Source organism: Pongo abelii, chromosome 17 (assembly GCF_028885655.2).
Source record: "Pongo abelii isolate AG06213 chromosome 17, NHGRI_mPonAbe1-v2.0_pri, whole genome shotgun sequence".
Taxonomy (NCBI): domain Eukaryota; kingdom Metazoa; phylum Chordata; class Mammalia; order Primates; family Hominidae; genus Pongo; species Pongo abelii.
Genome location: NC_072002.2, coordinates 20,757,767 through 20,777,902, shown reverse-complemented (window position 1 = coordinate 20,777,902; position 20,136 = coordinate 20,757,767). Strand labels below are relative to the sequence as shown.

Sequence of the window (20,136 nt, the reverse complement as noted above, 5' to 3'; positions counted from 1 at the left end):
GGGCAGGACTCTAGCTTGTGCAGAGCCCAGAGAGCTTGGTCCAAGAACTTCTGCAGTGGAGCACAGCCAGGGACCCCTATCCTCCAAGGCTCACCATGCTCACCGAGGAGATTTTAGCTTTAGAGGAACTGTCAGACCAAAATAGAGCAGGGTGGTCTTGCCCATGAGATGAGGCCAGTCTGATCTGAGTGCCTGTCATCTGCTGGCCTCTCCCAGGGCCCCAGCCTGGCCATGGCCATTGGCTGTGCAGCCTCAGTTGCTACAACATAGCTCCTTCACCAGCATGCTGCCCCCGATTGTCAGAGATCTCCAGCACAGCCCAACCTGAGCAAGCACCAGCACACCGGCACCCTCCCCACAATGTAGACTCCCCCATGCTGCTTTGCTGGGATGTACTCATCCAGGGCCACTCCCTCACTGTTTTGCCAGCATGCACAGACAGACCTCGCATCCCCTCCCTTACCAAGGCTACTGGCGTGAAGTGCACCCCCTCTGTTAATACCCCATTCTGCCATACTTAGTAATTATTGAGAAATATGAACTTCAAGGTCCCTCTGGGAACACAAGTGGCCAAGAAAGATCATTACAGATGCTGCATTCAAAAAACCCTAACTTCAAAACCTATTTACACAATTGCTTAGCTTTCCTCTCCTGTAAATGGAATTGTGGGATTTACTAAAAGTCATACAAAGCACATCCAATTTAGTATGCATATAAGATCTATATTTAAAAAATATTTAAACTGTTTTAAAGTAATTGGGAAAATACATGTGTGTTCATGCTAAAATGGAGTTATGATGTGTGACTTCATTAATGCAGAAGATTCTATCTTATGCATTGTAGGTAATGAAAAATGCACTTACTGTGTAGTTAAATTGATAAGTAGATTGTTATACTAATAACTTTGGTTTCTCTTAGGGTTTGGTAATAGGCTCTAATTCCAATTTCTTTCAGAATAACTTTATCTAAAGCTTTTGGAAATACTGTATAATAGAATTTCTAGAGGTGACGATTTTACCTGGTCTCAATCATTTCTCCCTAAATCTGCAGCATCACTGCAGTCAATATTGGGAAAACACTTCTATTATTTCCCGTTATCTAAGATAACTGAACATTCACTTTTGCTTCCATTCTTCTCCTCTATTCTTGGGAAAATTGTACCTTCCCATCTTGCTTGAAAACTTAGCCTACTTTTTCAAGTCAAGGTAGGAAAAAAACAAAACAAAATCCTACATCCCACTTAATCTTGTGCCTGGCCTTCTAGAAAGCTTCTTAGTCTCCTGGTATCCAAGTCAGTTTTGAACCTCTTTCACTACACTCTTTTACTTCAAGGTACTTGCCACACGTTGTAATTTTATACTGATGTATACATTCATTTTTTAAGAGATTGCCGTCTCACTACTTCCCATGCAGTTAGGGAACATGTTGTTTTATTCACCATCATACACTAATTCCAAAATTATACTCACCCTGTAGTAGTTATTAAACACATTTGTTGAATGAATAAATGCTTTCCTGGATATCTTTAGTCCCCTTTTAAGAACAGATTACTCATCGTATCACGACTAAGTTAGTACAAACTCCTACATATTCCCTCTGTTTTTCCTATTGGATCTAAAAAATATATCTTCTTAAACCTCAGTGAACTTTTTTTTCCTCTGGACTGAAATGATCTCCTGAGTTTCATTTTTCCATGTTAGATAATTTCCACATTAGTTAGAAAGCAATGAAATAAAATATTGATTTTCTAGTCTCTTAAGCATGAGAAAATACTTTTCTACTTCCAACAGAGCTATTGGCAAAAGTATAAAGCCATATTTTAGTTTAACAGGTTTTTCTGAATGCAAATGCAATATTTTTTTTTGTACTTTCTGATATATAAAATGAGAACACAGTGGCCAGCTATCTCAGAAACTTATTGTCTAATAGGATATAAAAATGTAAGGGATGTGGGAACTGTCAACTCCCCAAAAGACAAGAATAACCAGTTACTTTAGCAAAGCTAAATTTATTAGACACACTGCAGTAAGCGAAAATGTAATCTTGATAGAGATAAGGGGTAACTCAGGGAGGAGGAAGATAGTCACATAATGTTAGGATATGAAAAGAGAAATTTTAAGGTGGGTCTTGCAAGGAGCAGAACTGGTTGGGACTTGTCAGAATTTATGATGTACTGACTTTGGATTGGAGCCTGCAGAGAAGTGAGGGTCTTGAAGTGAGGCACGGCAAGTCAGCTGTCAGTCTTGGTACATGAGCTATCCTCATTTGTTCACAGCCTGATTTCCTGGAGTACCTACGTTTATTATGTTTATTCTCAGTATTGTTTAATATAGCCACAAGATGTATGCCCAGACCCAGCATTATTTAACACAGGGACAGAAAGTTATTTTGGTATCTGCTTTCAGTCCCTTATTTTCCTTATTCATCAGCCTTATCTGAAAAAGAGCCTGTTATCTGGGTACATGATAAAGCCATCATGTACCCAGATAATCACTTAATCACTGCTTGATATGTTACAGTCATGTGTAAAGTTTCTGATAATAATTTCAACTTCTTGAAGCTTAAGTTTTCTATTTTCTTCTATTTTTGTTGGAAGAGAATTTCTTTTATCATTTTGTTTGATGGGACTGCAGCTATGAAATAACATTTGAGATTCTGGAGATTACACATTTAAGCTCTGCAACACAAACACTAATTTGAATTATTATTACCAGAACTGTAGTCCACTTCTAATCAAGCAAATGAGTACTGAAATTAAACCTGAGGATAGATCAAATTCCCCATCCAAATGGCCAGCAAAACTGTATATGGGGACATTAGCTAAAATGCCTAAGTTCACAAATCCTTTATTTTTTCAAATCTTTTTGGTAATATTAGAGATGTAAGAGAGAGCTCTCATATTTAAATACAATATTCTTTCCCCGTATATTCTCCTGAGAGACCAGTATAGTATATAAAGAAGGTCTATTTTTTTTTATTATACTTTAAGTTCTAGGGTACATGTTCACAACGTGCAGATTTGTTACATAGGTATACATGTGCCATGTTGGTGTGCTGCAGCCATTAACTCGTCATTTACATTAGGTATGTTTCCTAATGCTATCCCTCCCCACTCCCCCCAACCCACGACAGGCCCTGGTGTGTGATGTTCCCCTTCCTGTGTCCAAGTGTTCTCATTGTTCAATTCCCATTTATGAGTGAGAACATGTGGTGTTTGGTTTTCTGTCCTTGCGATAGTTTGCTCAGAATGATGGTTTCCAGCTTCATCCATGTCCCCACAAAGGACATGAACTCATCCTTTTTTATGGCTGCATAGTATTCTATGGTGTATATGTGCCACATTTTCTTAATCCAGTCTATCATTGATGGACATCTGGGTTGGTTCCAAGTCTTTGCTATTGTGAATAGTGCCGCAGTAAACATACGTGTGCATGTGTCTTTATAGCAGCATGATTTATAATCCTTTGGGTATATACCCAGTAATGGGATGGCTGGGTCAAATGGTATTTCTAGTTCTAGACCCTTGAGGAATCACCACACTGTCTTCCACAATGGTTGAAATAGTTTACAGTCCCGCTAACAGTGTAAAAGCGTTCCTATTTCTCCACATCCTCTCCAGCACCTGTTGTTTCCTGACTTTTTAGTGACGGCCATTGTAACTGGTGTGAGATGGTATCTCATTGTGGTTTTGATTTGCATTTCTCTGATGGCCAGTGATGACGAGCATTTTTTCATGTGTCTGTTGGCTGCATAAATGTCTTCTTTTGAGAAGGGTCTGTTCATCCCCTTTGCCCATTTTTTGATGGAATTGTTGATTTTTCTTGTAAATTTGTTTAAGTTCTTTGTAGATTCTGGATATTAGCCCTTTGTCAGATGGAGAGATTGCAAAAACTTTCTCCCATTCTGTAGGCTGCCTGTTCACTCTGATGGTAGTTTCTTTTGCTGTGCAGAAGCTCTTTAGTTGAATTAGATGCCATTTGTCAATTTTGGCTTTTGTTGCCATTGCTTTTGGTGTTTTAGTCATGAAGTCCTTGCCCATGCCTATGTCCTGAATGGTATTGCCTAGGTTTTCTTCTAGGGTTTTTATGGTTTTAGGTCTAACATTTAAGTCTTTAATCCATCTTGAATTAATTTTTGCATAAGGTGTAAGGAAGGGATCCAGTTTCAGCTTTCTACATACGGCTAGCCAGTTTTCCAGCACCATTTACTAAATAGGGAATCCTTTCCCCATTTCTTGTTTCTGTCAGGTTTGTCAAAGATCAGATGGTTGTAGATGTGCGGTATTATTTCTGAGGGCTCTGTTCCGTTCCATTGGTCTATATCTCTGTTTTGGTACCAGTATCAGGCCGTTGTGGTTACTGTAGCCTTGTAGTATAGTTTGAAGTCAGGTAGTGTGATGCCTCCAGCTTTGTTCTTTTGGCTTAGGATTGTCTTGGCAATTTGGGCTCTTTTTTGGTTCCATATGAACTTTAAAGTAGTTTTTCCCAATTCTGTGAAGAAAGTAATTTGTAGCTTGATGGGAATGGCATTGAATCTATAAATTACCTTGGGCAGTATGGCCATTTTCACGATATAGATTCTTCCTATCCATGAGCATGGAATGTTCTTCCATTTGTTTGTGTCTTCTTTTATTTCAATGAGCAGTGGTTTGTAGTTCTCCTTGAAGAGGCCCTTCACATCCCTTGTAAGTTGGATTCCTAGGTATTTTATTCTCTTCGAAGCAATTGTGAATGGGAGTTCACTCATGATTTGGCTCTCTGTTTGTCTGTTATTGGTGTATAGGAATGCTTGTGATTTTTGCATATTGATTTTGTATCCTGAGACTTTGCTGAAGTTGCTTATCAGCTTAAGGAGATTTTGGACTGAGACGATGGGGTTTTCTAAATATACAATCATGTCATCTGCAAACAGGGACAATTTAACTTCCTCTTTTCCTAATTAAATACCCTTGATTTCTTTCTCCTGCCTGATTGCCCTGGCCAGAACTTCCAACACTATGTTGAATAGGAGTGGTGACAGAGGGCATCCCTGTCTTGTGCCAGTTTTCAAAGAGAATGCTTCGTTTTTGCCCATTCACTATGATATTGGCTGTGGGTTTGTCATAAATAGCTCTTATTATTTTGAGATAAGTCCCATCAATACCTAGTTTTATTAAGTTTTTAGCATGAAGGGCTGTTGAATTTTGTTAAAGGCCTTTTCTGCATCTACTGAGATAATCATGTGGCTTTTGTCTTTGGTTCTGTTTATATGATGGATTATGTTTATTGATTTGTGTATGTTGAACCAGCCTTGCATCTCAGTATGAAGCCAACTTGATCATGGTGGATAAGCTTTTTGATATGCTGCTGGATTCAGTTTGCCAGTATTTTATTGAGGATTTTTGCATCGATGTTCATCAGGGATATTGGTCTAAAATTCTCTTTTTTTGTTGTGTCTGTGCCAGGCTTTGGTATCAGGATGATGCTGGCCTCATAAAATGAGTTAGGGAGGATTCCCTCTTTTTCTATTGATTGGAATAGTTTCAGAAGGAATGGTACCAGCTCCTCCTTGTACCTCTGGTAGAATTCGGCTATGAATCCATCTGGTCCTGGACTTTTTCTGGTTGGTAGGCTATTAATTATTGCCTCAATTTCAGAGCCTGTTATTGATCTATTCAGGGATTCAACTTCTTCCTGGTTTAGTCTTGGGAGGGTGTGTGTGTCCAGGAATTTATCTATTTCTTCTAGATTTTCTAGCTTATTTGCATAGAGGTGTTTATAGTATTCTCTGATGGTAGTTTGTATTTCTGTGGGATTGGTGGTGATATCCCCTTTATCATTTTTGATTGCATCTATTTGATTCTTCTCTCTTTTCTTATTACTCTTGCTAGCGGTCTATTAATTTTGTTGATCTTTTCAAAAAACCTGCTCCTGGATTTATTGATTTTTTTGAAGGGTTTTTTGTGTCTCTATCTCGTTCAGTTCTGCTCTGATCTTAGTTATTTCTTGCCTTCTGTTAGCTTTTGCATGTGTTTGCTTTTGCTTCTCTAGTTCTTTTAATTGTGATGTTAGGGTGTCAATTTTAGATCTTTGCTGCTATCTCTTGTGGGCATTTAGTGCTATAAATTTCCCTCTACACACTGCTTTAAATGTGTCCCAGAGATTCTGGTATGTTATGTCTTTGTTCTCACTGGTTTCAAAGAACATCTTTATTTCTGCCTTCGTTATGTACCCAGTAGTCATTCAGGAGCAGGTTGTTCTGTTTCCATGTACTTAAGCAGTTTTGAGTGAGTTTCTTAATCCTGAGTTCTAGTTTGATTGCACTGTGGTCTGAGAGACAGTTTGTTATAATTTCTGTTCTTTTACATTTGCTGAGGAGTGCTTTACTTCCAACTATGTGGTCAGTTTTGGAATAAGTGTGATGTGGTGCTGAGAAGAATGTATATTCTGTTGATTTGGGGTGGAGAGTTCTGTAGATGTCTATTAGGTCCACTTGGTGCAGAGCTGAGTTCAATTCCTGGATATCCTTGTTAACTTTCTGTCTCGTTGATCTGTCTAATGTTGACAGTGGGTTGTTAAAGTCTCCCATTATTATTGTGTGGGAGTCTAAGTCTCTTTGTAGGTCTCTAAGGACTTGCCTTATGAATCTGGGTGCTCCTGTATTGGGTGCATATATATTTAGGATAGTTAACTCTTCCTGTTGAGTTGATCCCTTTACCATTATGTAATGGCCTTCTTTGTCTCTTTTGATCATTGTGGGTTTAAAGTCTGTTTTATCAGAGACTAGAATTGCAACCCCTGCTTTTTTTTTTGTTTCTCATTTGCTTGGTAGATCTTCCTCCATCCCCTTATTTTGAGCCTATGTGTGTCTCTGCATGTGAGATGGGTCTCCTGAATACAGCACACTGACGGGTCTTGACTCTTTATCCAATTTGCCAGTCTGTGTCTTTTAATTGGAACATTTAGCCCATTTACATTTAAGTTAATATTGTTATGTGTGAATTTGATCCTGTCATTGTGATGTTAGCTGGTTATTTTGCTCGTTAGTTGATGCAATTTCTTCCTAGCATTGATGATCTTTACAATTTGGCATGTTTTTGCAGTGGCTGGTACCGGTTGTTCCTTTCCATGTGTACTGCTTCCTTCAGGAACTCATGTAAGGCAGGCCCGGTGGTGACAAAAATCTCTCAGCATTTGCTTGTTTGTAAAGGATTTTACTTCTTCACTTATGAAGCTTAGTTTGGCTGGATATGAAATTCCGGGTTGAAAATTCTTGTCTTTAAGAATGTTGAATATTGGCCCCCACTCTCTTCTGGCTTGTAGAGTTTCTGCTGATAGATCTGCTGTTAGTCTGATGGGCTTCCCTTTGTGGGTAACCCGACCCTTCTCTCTGGCTGCCCTTAACATTTTTTCCTTCATTTCAACTTTGGTGAATCTGACAATTATGTGTCTCAGAGTTGCTCTTCTTGTGGAGTATCTTTGTGGCGTTCTCTGTATTTCCTGAATTTGAATGTTGGCCTGCCTTGCTAGGTTGAGGAAGTTCTCCTGGATAATATCCTGCAGAGTGTTTTCCAACTCGGCTCCATTCTCCCCGTCACTTTCAAGTACACCAAACAGACGTAGATTTGGTCTTTTCACATAGTCCCATATTTCTTGGAGGCTTTGTTCATTTCTTTTTACCTTTTTCTCTAAACTTCTCTTCTCGCTTCATTTCACTCATTTGATCTTCAATCACTGATACCCTTTCTTTCACTTGATCGATTCAGCTACTGAAGCTTGTGCATGTGTCACGTAGTTCTTGTGCCATGGTTTTCAGCTCCATAAGGTCATTTAAGGTCTTCTCTATGCTGTTATTCTAGTTAGCCATTCGTCTGATCTTTTTTCAAGGTTTTTAACTTCTTTACGATGGGTTCAAACATCCTCCTTTAGCTTGGAGATGTTTTTTATTACCGATTGAAGCCTTCTTCTCTCAACTAGTCAAAGTCATTCTCCATCTGGCTTTGTTCCTTTGCTGGTGAGGAACTGGGTTCCTTTGGAGGAAAAGAGGCACGCTGATTTTTAGAATTTTCAGCTTTTCTTCTCTGGTTTCTCCCCATCTTTTCGGTTTTATCTACGTTTAGTTTTTGATGATGGTGATATACAGATGGGGTTTTGGTGTGGATGTCCTTTCTGTTTGTTAGTTTTCCTTCTAACAGTCAGGACCCTCAGCTGCCGGTCTGTTGGAGTTTGCTGGAGGTCCACTCCAGACCGTTTGCCTCAGTATTGCCAGCTGCAGAACAGCAAATATTGCAGAATGGCAAATGTTGCTGCCTGATCTTTCCTCTGGATGCCTTGTCTCAGAGGGGCACCCAGCTGTATGAGGTGTCAGTCAGCCCCTACTGGGGGGTGTCTCCCAGTTAGGCTACTTGGGGGTCAGGGACCCACTTGAAGAGGCAGTCTGTCCGTTCGCAGATTTCAAACTCCGTGCTGGGAGAACTACTACTCTCTTCAAAGCTGTCAGACAGGGATGTTTAAGTCTGCAGAAGTTTCTGCTGCCTTTTGTTGGGCTATGCCCTGCCCCCAGAGGTGGAGTCTACAGAGGCAGGCAGGCCTCCTTGAGCTGTGGTGGGCTCCACCCAGTTTGAGCTTCCCTGCTGCTTTTTCTACTTACTCAAGCCTCAGCAATAGCGGATGCCCCTCCCCCAGCCTGGCTGCTGCCTTGCAGTTCGATCTCAGACTGCTGTACTAGCAGTGAGCGAGCCTCCATGGGCATGGGACCCTCCAAGTCAGGCGCAGGATATAATCTCCTGGTGTGCTGTTTGCTAAGATCATTGGAAAAGTGCAGTATTAGGGTGGGAGTGTCCTGATTTTCCAGGTACTGTCTGTCACAGCTTCCCTTGGCTAGGGAAAAGGAATTCCCTGGCCCCTTTCACTTCCCAGGTGATGTGATGCCCCACCCTGCTTCAGCTCACACTCCATGGGCTGCACCTACTGTCTGACAAGCCCCAGAGAGATGAACCTGGTACCTCAGTTGGAAATGCAGAAATCACCCGTCTTCTGCGTCACTTACGCTGGGAGCTGTAGACTGGATCTCTTCCTATTTGGCCGTCTTGGAACCTCAAGAAGGTCTATTTTGAACCACCACTTGTCTAATTCCAAGAACCTCTCAATAAGCAGTTCTACAGTCTTAGTAAAATTGTCTAGTTTTTCTGGTATTTTCTGGATTATGGCATGTAGTATTCTCCCTACTTTTGTGCCTCATGTGAAATGGAAATAAAAAGCCTTGGGAATAGAAGTTAAATAATTAGTTTTTGAATTCGAATGAAAGCTCAGATTTATCATCCTTAAATTAGATTCACCTAAAGATCTCTTTTTCTAAAAAGAAAAAATAATGAGCCAAAATGGGATGGGTGATATTAGGGACTGTCCTGAAGGCATATATCAATCCAGTTTGTGGTTAAGGCTCTTGCAAGAATAGTCAGAAAATAGTTGTGTGGAGCCACCCAGTGATCTGTTCTCAAACAACATAATCCAATGGACTGATTGAATAGGATAGTATGGTTTTAGCACCACTAAAGAAGAGTAATCTGAAATCACATGATGAAATTTTAGCACTGATATCATCAAATAGATCTAAAGCCAAAGGGCTTGTGGTTGAGTCTAAGTATTGTGCCTAAAAGTGAGATGGCCTCTTCATGCACCACTGCTTCCTTGCAGTTATCCAAAATATATTTATGTGAAAATTCTGCTTAAAAGGTTGTCACCTATGTGCAGTTTTCGAGTGTTGTGTCTGTGGATACAAGGGTCTCACTTTCTAGCTATTATCTAATAGGGAATTCTAGATTTCTGACTATCTAGCAGTTGTTTGTCATCTAAAATGTTTCTGAGCATTTCAGTCTAATTACCAGTAGATTAACTGACTTACTGCAAGGTATTGGCATCACAGGAAGCTGGACAGCAACCAAAAGAAAGTGAGTAAAACTGAGTAGTCTGTCCCATTCTATTTTTTTTTTTTTTTTTTTTTCTGAGACGGAGTCTCACTCTATCACCCAGGCTGGAGTGCAGTGGCACACTCTTGGCTCACTGCAAGTTCCACCTCCCGGGTTCATGCCATTCTCCTGTCTCAGCCTCCCGAGTAGCTGGGACCTGCCACCATGTCTGGCTAATTTTTTGTATTTTTAGTAGAGATGGGGTTTCACCGTGTTAGCCAGGATGGTCTCGATCTCCTGACCTCGTGGATCCATCTGCCTCAGCCTCCCAAAGTGCTGGGATTACAGGCGTGAGCCACCATGCCTGGCCTCCTATTCTGTTTTTTAAGCACACCTCAGCTAATTTTAGCCACTAGTAAACACATATCAAGGAGTAACTCTGGACACAGTATCAAGGTCAATGGAATTAATATAGTGTCATAGTTAAGAGGTAAAAATAAAAATTTAATGACAATCTAGAACTAAGCCAACAAAAAAGCAAATCACTACAGTAATGTGGTAGACAGAATAATGGCCCTTCAAAGATATACACACACTAATCTTCAGCACCTGTGAATATGTCACTTATATGGCTCAGAATGTCACTAAAATAGCAGTGAAATTGCTCGGTTTTCCACACTTCTGGGTACAACTTAGGTTCCTGGGATAAACTGCATGTGGTCGTTGTGTACGTTTTAATACATTGTGTGACTTGACTTTTTCATTGAGGATTTTTGTAACCTTATTCAACAGAGATCTTGATCTGTACTTTTAGTTTTTTGTCTTGTATTTGCTCAGTTTTGGTATCTGGGTAATATTGGCTTAATAAGGTGTGTTGGAAAGTTTGTTACCCTCTTCTATTTATTAAAAGAGTTTATAAGAATTGTTATTAGTTTTTTTTATTAAATGTTTGGCAAAATGCATCAGTACAGCCAATTTGGCCTGGGCTTTTTGTGTGTGGGGGAAGTTTTCTGATTACTAATGCACTCTCTTATCTATCTGTTCAGATGTTATATTCTTTCTGATGTTGGTTTTGACAGCTTGGGTGGTTTCTTTCTTAGAAATTTGCTTATTTAGTCTAAATTATCGAATGAGTTGGCATACTACTGTTTATATTATTACCTTGTTTAATTTCCATAAGGTTGAGAGTGATATCTCCCCTTCCATTCCTGATTTCAGAAATTTCAGTCTTCACGTTTTTATTTTTTTGACAATCTAGATTAAATTTTGTCAATTTTGTTGATCTTTTCAAAGAACCAACCTTTAGTTTATTGATTTTTTGGTACATTTTTCTTTTATCTATTTTGTCTCCATGTTAATATTTATTATTATTCTCTTCTCTTGCTTGCTTTTGGTTTAGTTTGCTTCTCGTTTCACAACATCTTAATGTAAAAGTTTAGATTATTGATTTGACGTGGTTCTTCTGTTTTAATATTGATGTTTAAAATTATAAATTACCCTCTAAGCACTGCTTTAGTTGCAGGCCATAATTTTTTAAACTTTTTTCTACTTTTATTTTAGGTTCAAAAGATACATGTGCAGGTTTGTTACATGGGTAAATTGCATGTTTCTGAGGCTTGGTGTATGAATAATTCTGTCATCAAGGTAGTGAGCATAGTGCCTGATAGGTAGCCTTCCAATGCATATTCCCCTCCCAGCTTCCCCACTCAAGGAGTTGTGTCTGTTCCCATATTTGTGTCCATGTGTATTCAATGTTTAGCTCTCACTTATAAGTGAGAACATGTAGTGCTTGGCTTTCTGTTCCTTCATTGGTTCACTTAGGATAAAGACCTCCTGCAGCATCCATGCTGCTGCAAAGGACATTATTTCATTCATTTTTATGGCTGCATAGTATTCCATGGTGTATATTGTCCACATTTTCTTTATCCACCATTTGTGGGCATCTTGGTTGATTCCATGTCTTTGCTATTGTGAATAGGGCTGAGATAAACATATGAGTGCATTGTCTTTTTGGTAAAATGATTTACTTTCTTTTGGGTGTATATCCAATAAGGGATGGGATGGCTGGGTTGAGTGGCAGTTATGTTGTAAGTGCTTTAAGAACTCTCCACACTGCTTTCCACAATGGCTGAGCTAATTTACATTTCCACCAGCAGTCTAAGTCTTCCATTTTCCTTGAAACCTTGCTAGTGCCTGTTGCTTTTTGACTTTTTAATAATAGCTATTCTAACTGGTGTGACATGGCATCTTGTTGTTATGATGTGCATTTCTCTAATGATTAGTTATGTGGAGCATATTTTCATGTATCTGTTGGCCACACGTATGTCTTCTTTAGAGAAGCATCTGTTCATGTCTTTTGCCCATTTTTGAATGGGGCTATTTGTTTTGTTTGCTGCCTTGTTTAAGTTTCTTATAAATTCTCAACATTAGACCTTTGTCAGATGAATAGTTTGCAAATATTTCCTCCTATTGTGTAGTTTGTCTGTTTACTCTTTTGATGGTTTTTTCTTTTTCTGTGCAGAAGCTCTTTAGTTTAATTAGGTGTCACTTGTTAAATTTTGTTTTTGTTGCAATTGTTTTTGGAGACTTAATCATACATTCTTTGCCACAGCCAATATCCAGAATGGTATTTCCTAGGTTTTCTTCTAAGGTTTTTCTTGTTTTAGGTCTTACATTAAAGTCTTTCATCCATCTTGGTTAATTTTTGTATACGGTGAAAGAAAGGAGTCCAGTTTCAATCTTCTGCATATGACTAGCCAGTTATCCTAGCACTATTTATTGAATAGGAAGTCCTTTCCTTATTTTTTGTTATTGTTGATTTTGTCCAAAATCAGGTGATTATAGGTGTGGCCTTAAGGCACATCTCATATGGCGGCAGAAAAAAGAAGAGAGCTTGTGCAGGGAAACTCCGCCTTATAGAACCATCAGATCTTGTGAGACGTATTCACTATCACAAGAACAGCATGTGAAAGACCTGCCCCCATGATTCAATTGCCTCCCACCAGGTTCCTCCCACAACACATGGAATTTCAAGATGAAATTTGGGTGGGACACAGCCAAACCATATTAAGTACCATACTGTTTTAATTGCTGTAGGCTTGTCATATAGTTTGAAGTTGGGTATTGTGATGCCTCCAGCTTTGTTCTTGTAGGATTGCCTTGGTGATTTGGGCTCTTTTTTCCCATATAAATTTAAGAATAGTTTTTTTCTAGTTCCATGAAGAAGCTATTGGTAGTTTAATAGAAATAGCATTGAATCTGCAGATTGCTTTGTGTGGTATGGGCATTGATTCTTTCCATGAGCATGGAATGTTTTTTCATTTGCTTTTGCTGTCTCTGATTTCTTTCAGCAGCCCTTCTTGGTATATTGGTTTTTTACTTTTTTTTGTCTCAAACAATTTCCAAATTTCTTATGTGATTTTTTTCCTTCTACAATTATTTATTGATTTCCACAAATTGTGTTTGTTTTGATTGATTTCCACAAACTTGTGTTGTTTGATTTCCACAAATTTGTGTTTGATTTCCACAAATTTGTGAACTTGCCAAATTTCTTCCTGTTTTTAATTTCTAGTTTTATTACATTGTGGTCAGATGAGATATTTTGTGATATTTTAACCTTTTTAATTGTATTGAGGCTTGTTTTTGAGTCTAACTTATGTTCTACCCTGGACAATGTTCCATATGTGCTTGAGAAAAATGTATATTCTGCTAATGTCAGGTGGGGTGTTCTACAGATATGTTAGTTCTAACTGGCTTATAGTGTTTTTTAAAGTCTTCAAAATCCTTATTGATATTCTGCCTAATTGTCCTATCTATTTCTCAAAGTGGGGTATTTGATTCGTCAATTTTTTGGTAATTTTTTTTCCTTTTTTTAACTTTCATTTTAGGTTCTTTTATATTATTTTATCACTTAGGTATTAACCCCAGTACCCAATAGTTATCTTTTCTGTTCCTCCCACCCTCTTCTCTCAAGTAGACCCCAGTGTCTGTTGTTTCCATCTTTGCATTCATTAACTTTTATCATTTAGCTCCCACTTACAAGTGAGAACATGTAGCATTTGGTTTTCTATTCCTGCATTAGTTTGGTAAGGATAATATCCTCCAGCTCCATCTATGTTCCTGCAAAAGATGTGATCCCATTCTTTCTTATGGCTGCATAGTATTCCATGGTGTATATGTACCAGATTTTCTTTAACCAAGCTGTTACTGATGGGCATTTACATTGATTCCATGTCTTTGCTATTGATGATTCACCAATTATTTTTGAATCTTCTATTTCTCTTTCCAAGTCTATTTGTGTTTGATCTATGTATATTAAAGCTTTGCTCTTAGGTGCATATATGTGTATAATTACTATGTCTTCATGATGAATTGATCTTTTATCATCATAAAATGTCTCTATCTCTGGTAACACTTTGTATTTTGTGGTTTGCTTGCTACTAGCATATCCAATCAAGCTTTCTTATGGTGCTGTTTTTGCAGTATATGTATTTTCATTCTTTTAATTTCAATCTATTTGTATCTTTGAATTGAAAAGGTTTCTCCTATAGACAACATTTGTTTTATTTTTCACTCACCTTGACAACCTGTCTTTGTATTGGATTGTTTAATTCATTCACATTTAATGTTATGATTGATAATACCTGATGTACAGGTATTTTACTTTCTATGTCTGATATCTCTTTTGTTCTTCTCTTCCACCATTACTGCTGTCTTTTGCATTGTGAATATTTTCTAGTATAACATTTTAATTCATCAAATTATTGTTCCATCATAGGTTTAGTTATTTTCTTAGTGTTTGTTCTATGCTTATATAATATGCATCTTAATTTATCAGATATGCTTCAAATTTAGACAAGCTTAACACAAGTGTGATATCGAAATTCTACTGCTTTATAGCTTATCCCTTTCTCCCATGCTTTGTAATCTTATTACTCTACATATTACATCAATATATATCACACACAGACTACATTGCTCTAATTATCATTTTATATAAGTTTATGTATTTTAAAGCAGTTGTCCCCAACCATTTTGGCACCAGGGACTGGTTTCATGGAAGACAATTTTTCCACAGATGGTGAGGGTCAGGGTTGTGGTTTCAGGATGAAACTGTCACGCCTCAGATCATCAGGCTCATAAGGAGACTCATAAGGAGCACGCAACCTAGATCCCTCGAATGTGCAGTTCACAATAGGGTTCATGCTTCTATAAGAATCTAATGCTGACGCTGAAGTGACAGGAGGCAGAGCTCAGCTGTAATGTTTGCTTACCTCCAACTCACCTCCTTCTGTGCAGCCTGGTTCCTAACAAGCCAGGGACTGGTACTGGTCTGTGGCCTGGGGGTTGGGGACTACTGTTTTAAAGAATCTGATAGAATAAAATGGGGAAAAAGATACATGTTTATTGAGTTGGTAATATTAACCTTCTTATTTAGCATTTCTGCTTATCTTTGTCTATTACTGTGGATTCAAGTTACCATATGGTGTCATTTTCATATGGCAATAAACTTTGCTCCCATTCACCTTTGTCAAAATATATTTTATTTCTATAGGTTATAGGCCCCACAGTACAATTACAGTACTGTAATTTTACAGTACGATATATATACAGATATATAATTTTATACATTTTAAATTCACTTAACAAAAGAAAGCAGAATATGCAATTATACAACAGCTGCTTGAAGTCTTTGTTTGCTAAGCCCAACATCTGTGCTCTCTCAAAGGCAGTTTTTCTTGCCAGCTTTTTAAACCCCTGAACATATTTAAATCTTCTTCTTTGCTGGTCTATTAACTTATAATTTTCAGTTGAAAATTGGATATTATGACAATATATTTTAGCAACTTTGATATTATCACCCCACCCCCAAAGTAGTCATTGTTGTTTGCCAATTTGTTTGGTTTTTAGTGACTTGGCTGAACTAGTTTAGTGAAGACAACTTTCCCCAAGTGTGCAGCCTCTGATGCTGCTTTTCAGAGGGTGCAAGCGTGGGCATGCACACACTCATTCTGACTCCCCCACCCCACTGGCATGACAGTGTTTTAGTCCAGGCTCTATTTGACTATTTCTTTCTCTGAACTCCCTGTTCAGCTACTGGCTGCTCTGCTGTACTGGTATCAGTACTGTACGGGAATCAGACACAGATGTAAGCATCCACTAATTTCTAGCATCTACTAATTCCTTTTTTATTTTTGACAACATCGTGGGATGTAAATTAGTCTGTAGTTTGATGGAATTAAAGCTGGGCTTGTTCACACGGATAATCTTTGAGGCCAGACTTTGAGGCTTCTTTCCATCTGCAGGTGGACTCTATTTAGCTATTTTTTTCTTTCTTGTTTATTTCTGTTAAACTTATAACTGTCTCATATCTTTGCTGTTATTGTTACTACAGAGCTTCAAGACCACTTTTAGTTGCTTCTCACTAAATTTTCTTCCTTTTGTTTTGACAATGCCCTTAGATTTGAACTTTCCCATACTCTGTCTCATGTAATGTGAGTCCTCTTAGAGAGAACTCTGGAGTTCTTTTTTCCTATGACCTTTCTCTCCCCTCCATGGGGAGAAAACAGATGTCACTGCTTCAGAGTGTGGGTGCAAGGACAGCAGAGTACTTCTCATATAATGGCCCCTGTTCTGCGTGTAGGGTACTGGTCATGGTAGTAGCTGCTGGTATTGTCTTTCTTCTCCTGTAGTGGAACATCTGGCATACACAGAATGTGGGGGAAGTGTGATTAGGCTCCAGTATTCTTGGCCTATCATGTCTGCTATAGGACTTCTTCTCTTTAAGTGGGAGCTTGGTGGAGAAAAGGAACCCCCAGCAACTCTACCGGTCTTGCCTTGAATGGGGCTCCTGCAACTTGGAGCTAAGGGGAAGGGGGAAATAGTGGTGGCCTATTCCCCCTAGGGGAATACCATAACCTTAGATTGGGATCTGGGGTAAAAGAGAGCTGCATCTTCTTGGCAACATACGCCTGGAGTAGAATGTCCATCAATTTGAGCTGGGGAAGTCATAGGGAGCAAATTATGGCTCAAATGTTATTGACTGTTGCTGTTCTTACCATGACTTAGTAGATTTCCTTGAATAAACATTTCTCCATTTGCTGTATGACCTTAGGCATCCAGATATTAAAATATTAGTTTTATAATTATTACCAGTTATTATTGTTTTACTAGAAAGGGGATCCACAGAGCTCCTTACATCACTATTCTAGATGTTCTTTTGACCTGGCACTCTTGTATAGATACATCACAATTTATAGCATCCTTAAATATTTTTTTCCATTTCTGACTACTTTTCAGATTATTTATTATTATCACAGAAAATGAATCACTATTTGTAATCACCTCATTTGGGGAGGCTGTATTTCAAAAGAGCCAGATGAGAATTTAGACATCAGCATTTTCTGCTTTCTTCTTCCTACCCTTAATGGAGGTTTAAACCACGCAGTTAGCAGGGGGCCGACATGGAGATGAAAGAAGCACAGAGATCCAAGTCGATGTCTTAATTTCTGGCCCTGTTTTACAACCTTCTTTGAACTCATTGTTGAAGTCCAGGAAATGTTTCTGTCTCTTGCCTGGCTCTATGGTGGGAAAACAACTTTCATATCATCACCTCATATCTCCCATACTCTGCTTTTTGGTTTTTGTTGTTTTTAATAAAATACATGTGTCAGGTCTGTAAGCTCTGAATTTTAGAATCCAAATGACTTTGTCTATTACCATAACTACAGTTACAAATAAGAAGTGTTTTTGCTTTCAGCAAATTATCTGTTTAGTAAGTTTTCAATAACTAAGTTGAAGGGTGTGGCTATTTATTCCTGGCTAGAGTAAGACATGCAGAAATCTATCACTACTGCCCAGCTGTTGAGAGTATGGCGGCAACAAACACAAGGAAACTTGAACAAAGCAAAGTCAGTTAACATTTCAAAATATTATTTTGTTATTACTTTATTCAATATATTACACAGTCCTCTTATTTGGGAGACAGACATTGTGGGATGATAGATCTACAGAAGGTAGCTGCTAACGAAAGTCCAGTTGGCTCATTATATTCTTTAAATGTTTCTGACATGCCATGTTCATCTTTGTGCATTTATAGAATGTTTTGGTTTTGCTGTTTGCACAGGCTTCAGTTGAGCATCTCTGTTCTCTGCTTTCCTATGTGAGCTCCACTTGAATGCATCAAGCTGCATTTTGGACTATGTCTGAAAGTTAACGCCATTACAGCAAAAGGGCAACTTTTCACTTAAAAGAAGCTATAAGTTGATTATAAGTTATTTTTTAGAAAACAAGAGTGTATTAAAAAAACTTATTAATATTAAATGAGAAAACTTCCAAAAAGCTAAATAATTTCTTCTCCAGTTTAGAAAATTTATTAGCTTAAAGCCAGAATAAAAGCTTGAGGATCTGCTTGATCATGTCTGCTGTTTAACCCCTCTCTTGAATTTTTTATTTCAGTTGTTATATTTTAGCTCTATAATTTTAGTTTATTTCTACTTTATAATTTCTTTTTTAAAAAATATCATTTCTCTGAATTTTTTAGTTGTCTATCTATGTTCTTTGTAACTCACTGAGCTTCTTTAAGATTTTTAAAAATTGTTTTTGGTAAGGTAATTCATTAACTCCATTTTTAAAGCATCAGTTACTAAAGATTAATTTCATTCTTTTTGATTGGGTCATCTTCCCCTGATTCTTGATGTTTGTTGTAGCTTGTGGTGGTATCTGTATATTTGAAGAAGCAGTCCCATCTCCCAGCCTTTACAGATTGCTTTAGCAGGAAAAAATCTTCACCCATCAACCTTGGTACAGATTCTGAGAGCTTGTCAAATATTTTCTATAAGTTTGTCTTCTCTGAGTTGAACATGTAGATTCTTAACTACAGGGATTTACTGGGTTCACCCCCAACAGAGGACCATAATTTCTTCGTCACTTTGGTATCTGACTGCTGTACTATGGGCCAGAACGTTGGTGGCATGCCAGTTACGTGTGTTCACACTCTGTTAGATGTGTGGCAGGCCAGGAATGAATCAGCAAATAATCTCTTTCCCAACATTTAAACTAATTTATTTCATTCTCCGCTAGTAACGTTTTTGCCGAGAAGGAATGTGAAAGACTGGCTTTTTCATCAATCCCATGGCCTTGGTGGAGAACTAACTCCCTGTTGAACTGTGTGTGTGATCACAATGGGCTGAGGCATGTGGACAACGCTGGAGGCAGAGCTGAGTGTGAGCAGAGGCTCACAGTGAGGCAGGGGCATCACCATTGAGTCCAATCAACCCAGCGGGACACCTGCTGCATGGAGGTTGTGAGCACTGAGGTGCTGAAGAGGCTCTCACTCTGTCTAAGAGAGTGTCCCGAGCAAGACAAGCAGTCCTAGATGCCCAGATTCTTGTTTTGGCTTCAGATTTGGGCAAAGGGAAAGCAAAACAGCTGTGCTCAGATCTGAACTTGTTTGACATGTTGTGTTGAAACTTTACTGACACGTATGGGTGTGAATCTGCCAGAAGCTGAAGAACTCATCCATGATGAAGATAGCTCTGATTCTGAATTCATAGTCTATGACTCCTGGAAAATATGAGGCAAAAGAGCAGAAAACACCTTTAATCAAGCCCATACACTCCACTCTCTGTTGGATTCAACACAAGGAGAGTTCCTTGTGCCAAAGCCCCAAATCGTTAGTCCAAGAAAACTTCCTATGATACAAGAGGAGACGATAATGCCTGCCCAGTTAAAAAGAAGGGAAGAATCTCATCAAGAAATAACAAAGAAGTAGAATCTTGGGATTGTTGCAGTTGTATATTCGAGATGCTACCCACTGTCCTTCTTTGCCTTTGTGGTTGATCCACAATCTTTCCCCCAAACAGTGGAAAACATCTTTCATGTTTCCTTCATTATACAGGATGGTTTTGCAAGAGTAAAACCTGACCAAGACCGACTGCAAATAATAGAGCCTGTTAATATTAATGAAGAAAATGAGGAAATTCACCAAAACACCCAAGTTAGAAATCGAGGAATTCTAGCTGTGAGGTACCCTGACTGGGAGGAGACTGTGAATACCTTTGAGATTTCAAAGCCTGGGATTACTCCAAGTCAGAGACAGCAGAGGCTAAGTGCTTGACGCTAGCTGAAGGACTCAAATGGATAGTGAAGTCCAAGAGGGAAAGAAGCATGTATTATATACAGCGTATGATTCAACATTTAAAAAGACAGATTGTTTTTAGTAAAATGTAGCTTTTGATATTTAATGAATT

At 38.5% G+C, this 20,136-nt stretch overlaps 1 pseudogene; it reads left to right on the top strand.

The window, feature by feature from the left end:
- Positions 1 to 20,058, top strand: part of LOC100442360 (non-structural maintenance of chromosomes element 4 homolog A-like) — a 28,978-nt pseudogene extending 8,920 nt beyond the window's left edge.
- Positions 20,059 to 20,136: the final 78 nt, after the last annotated feature.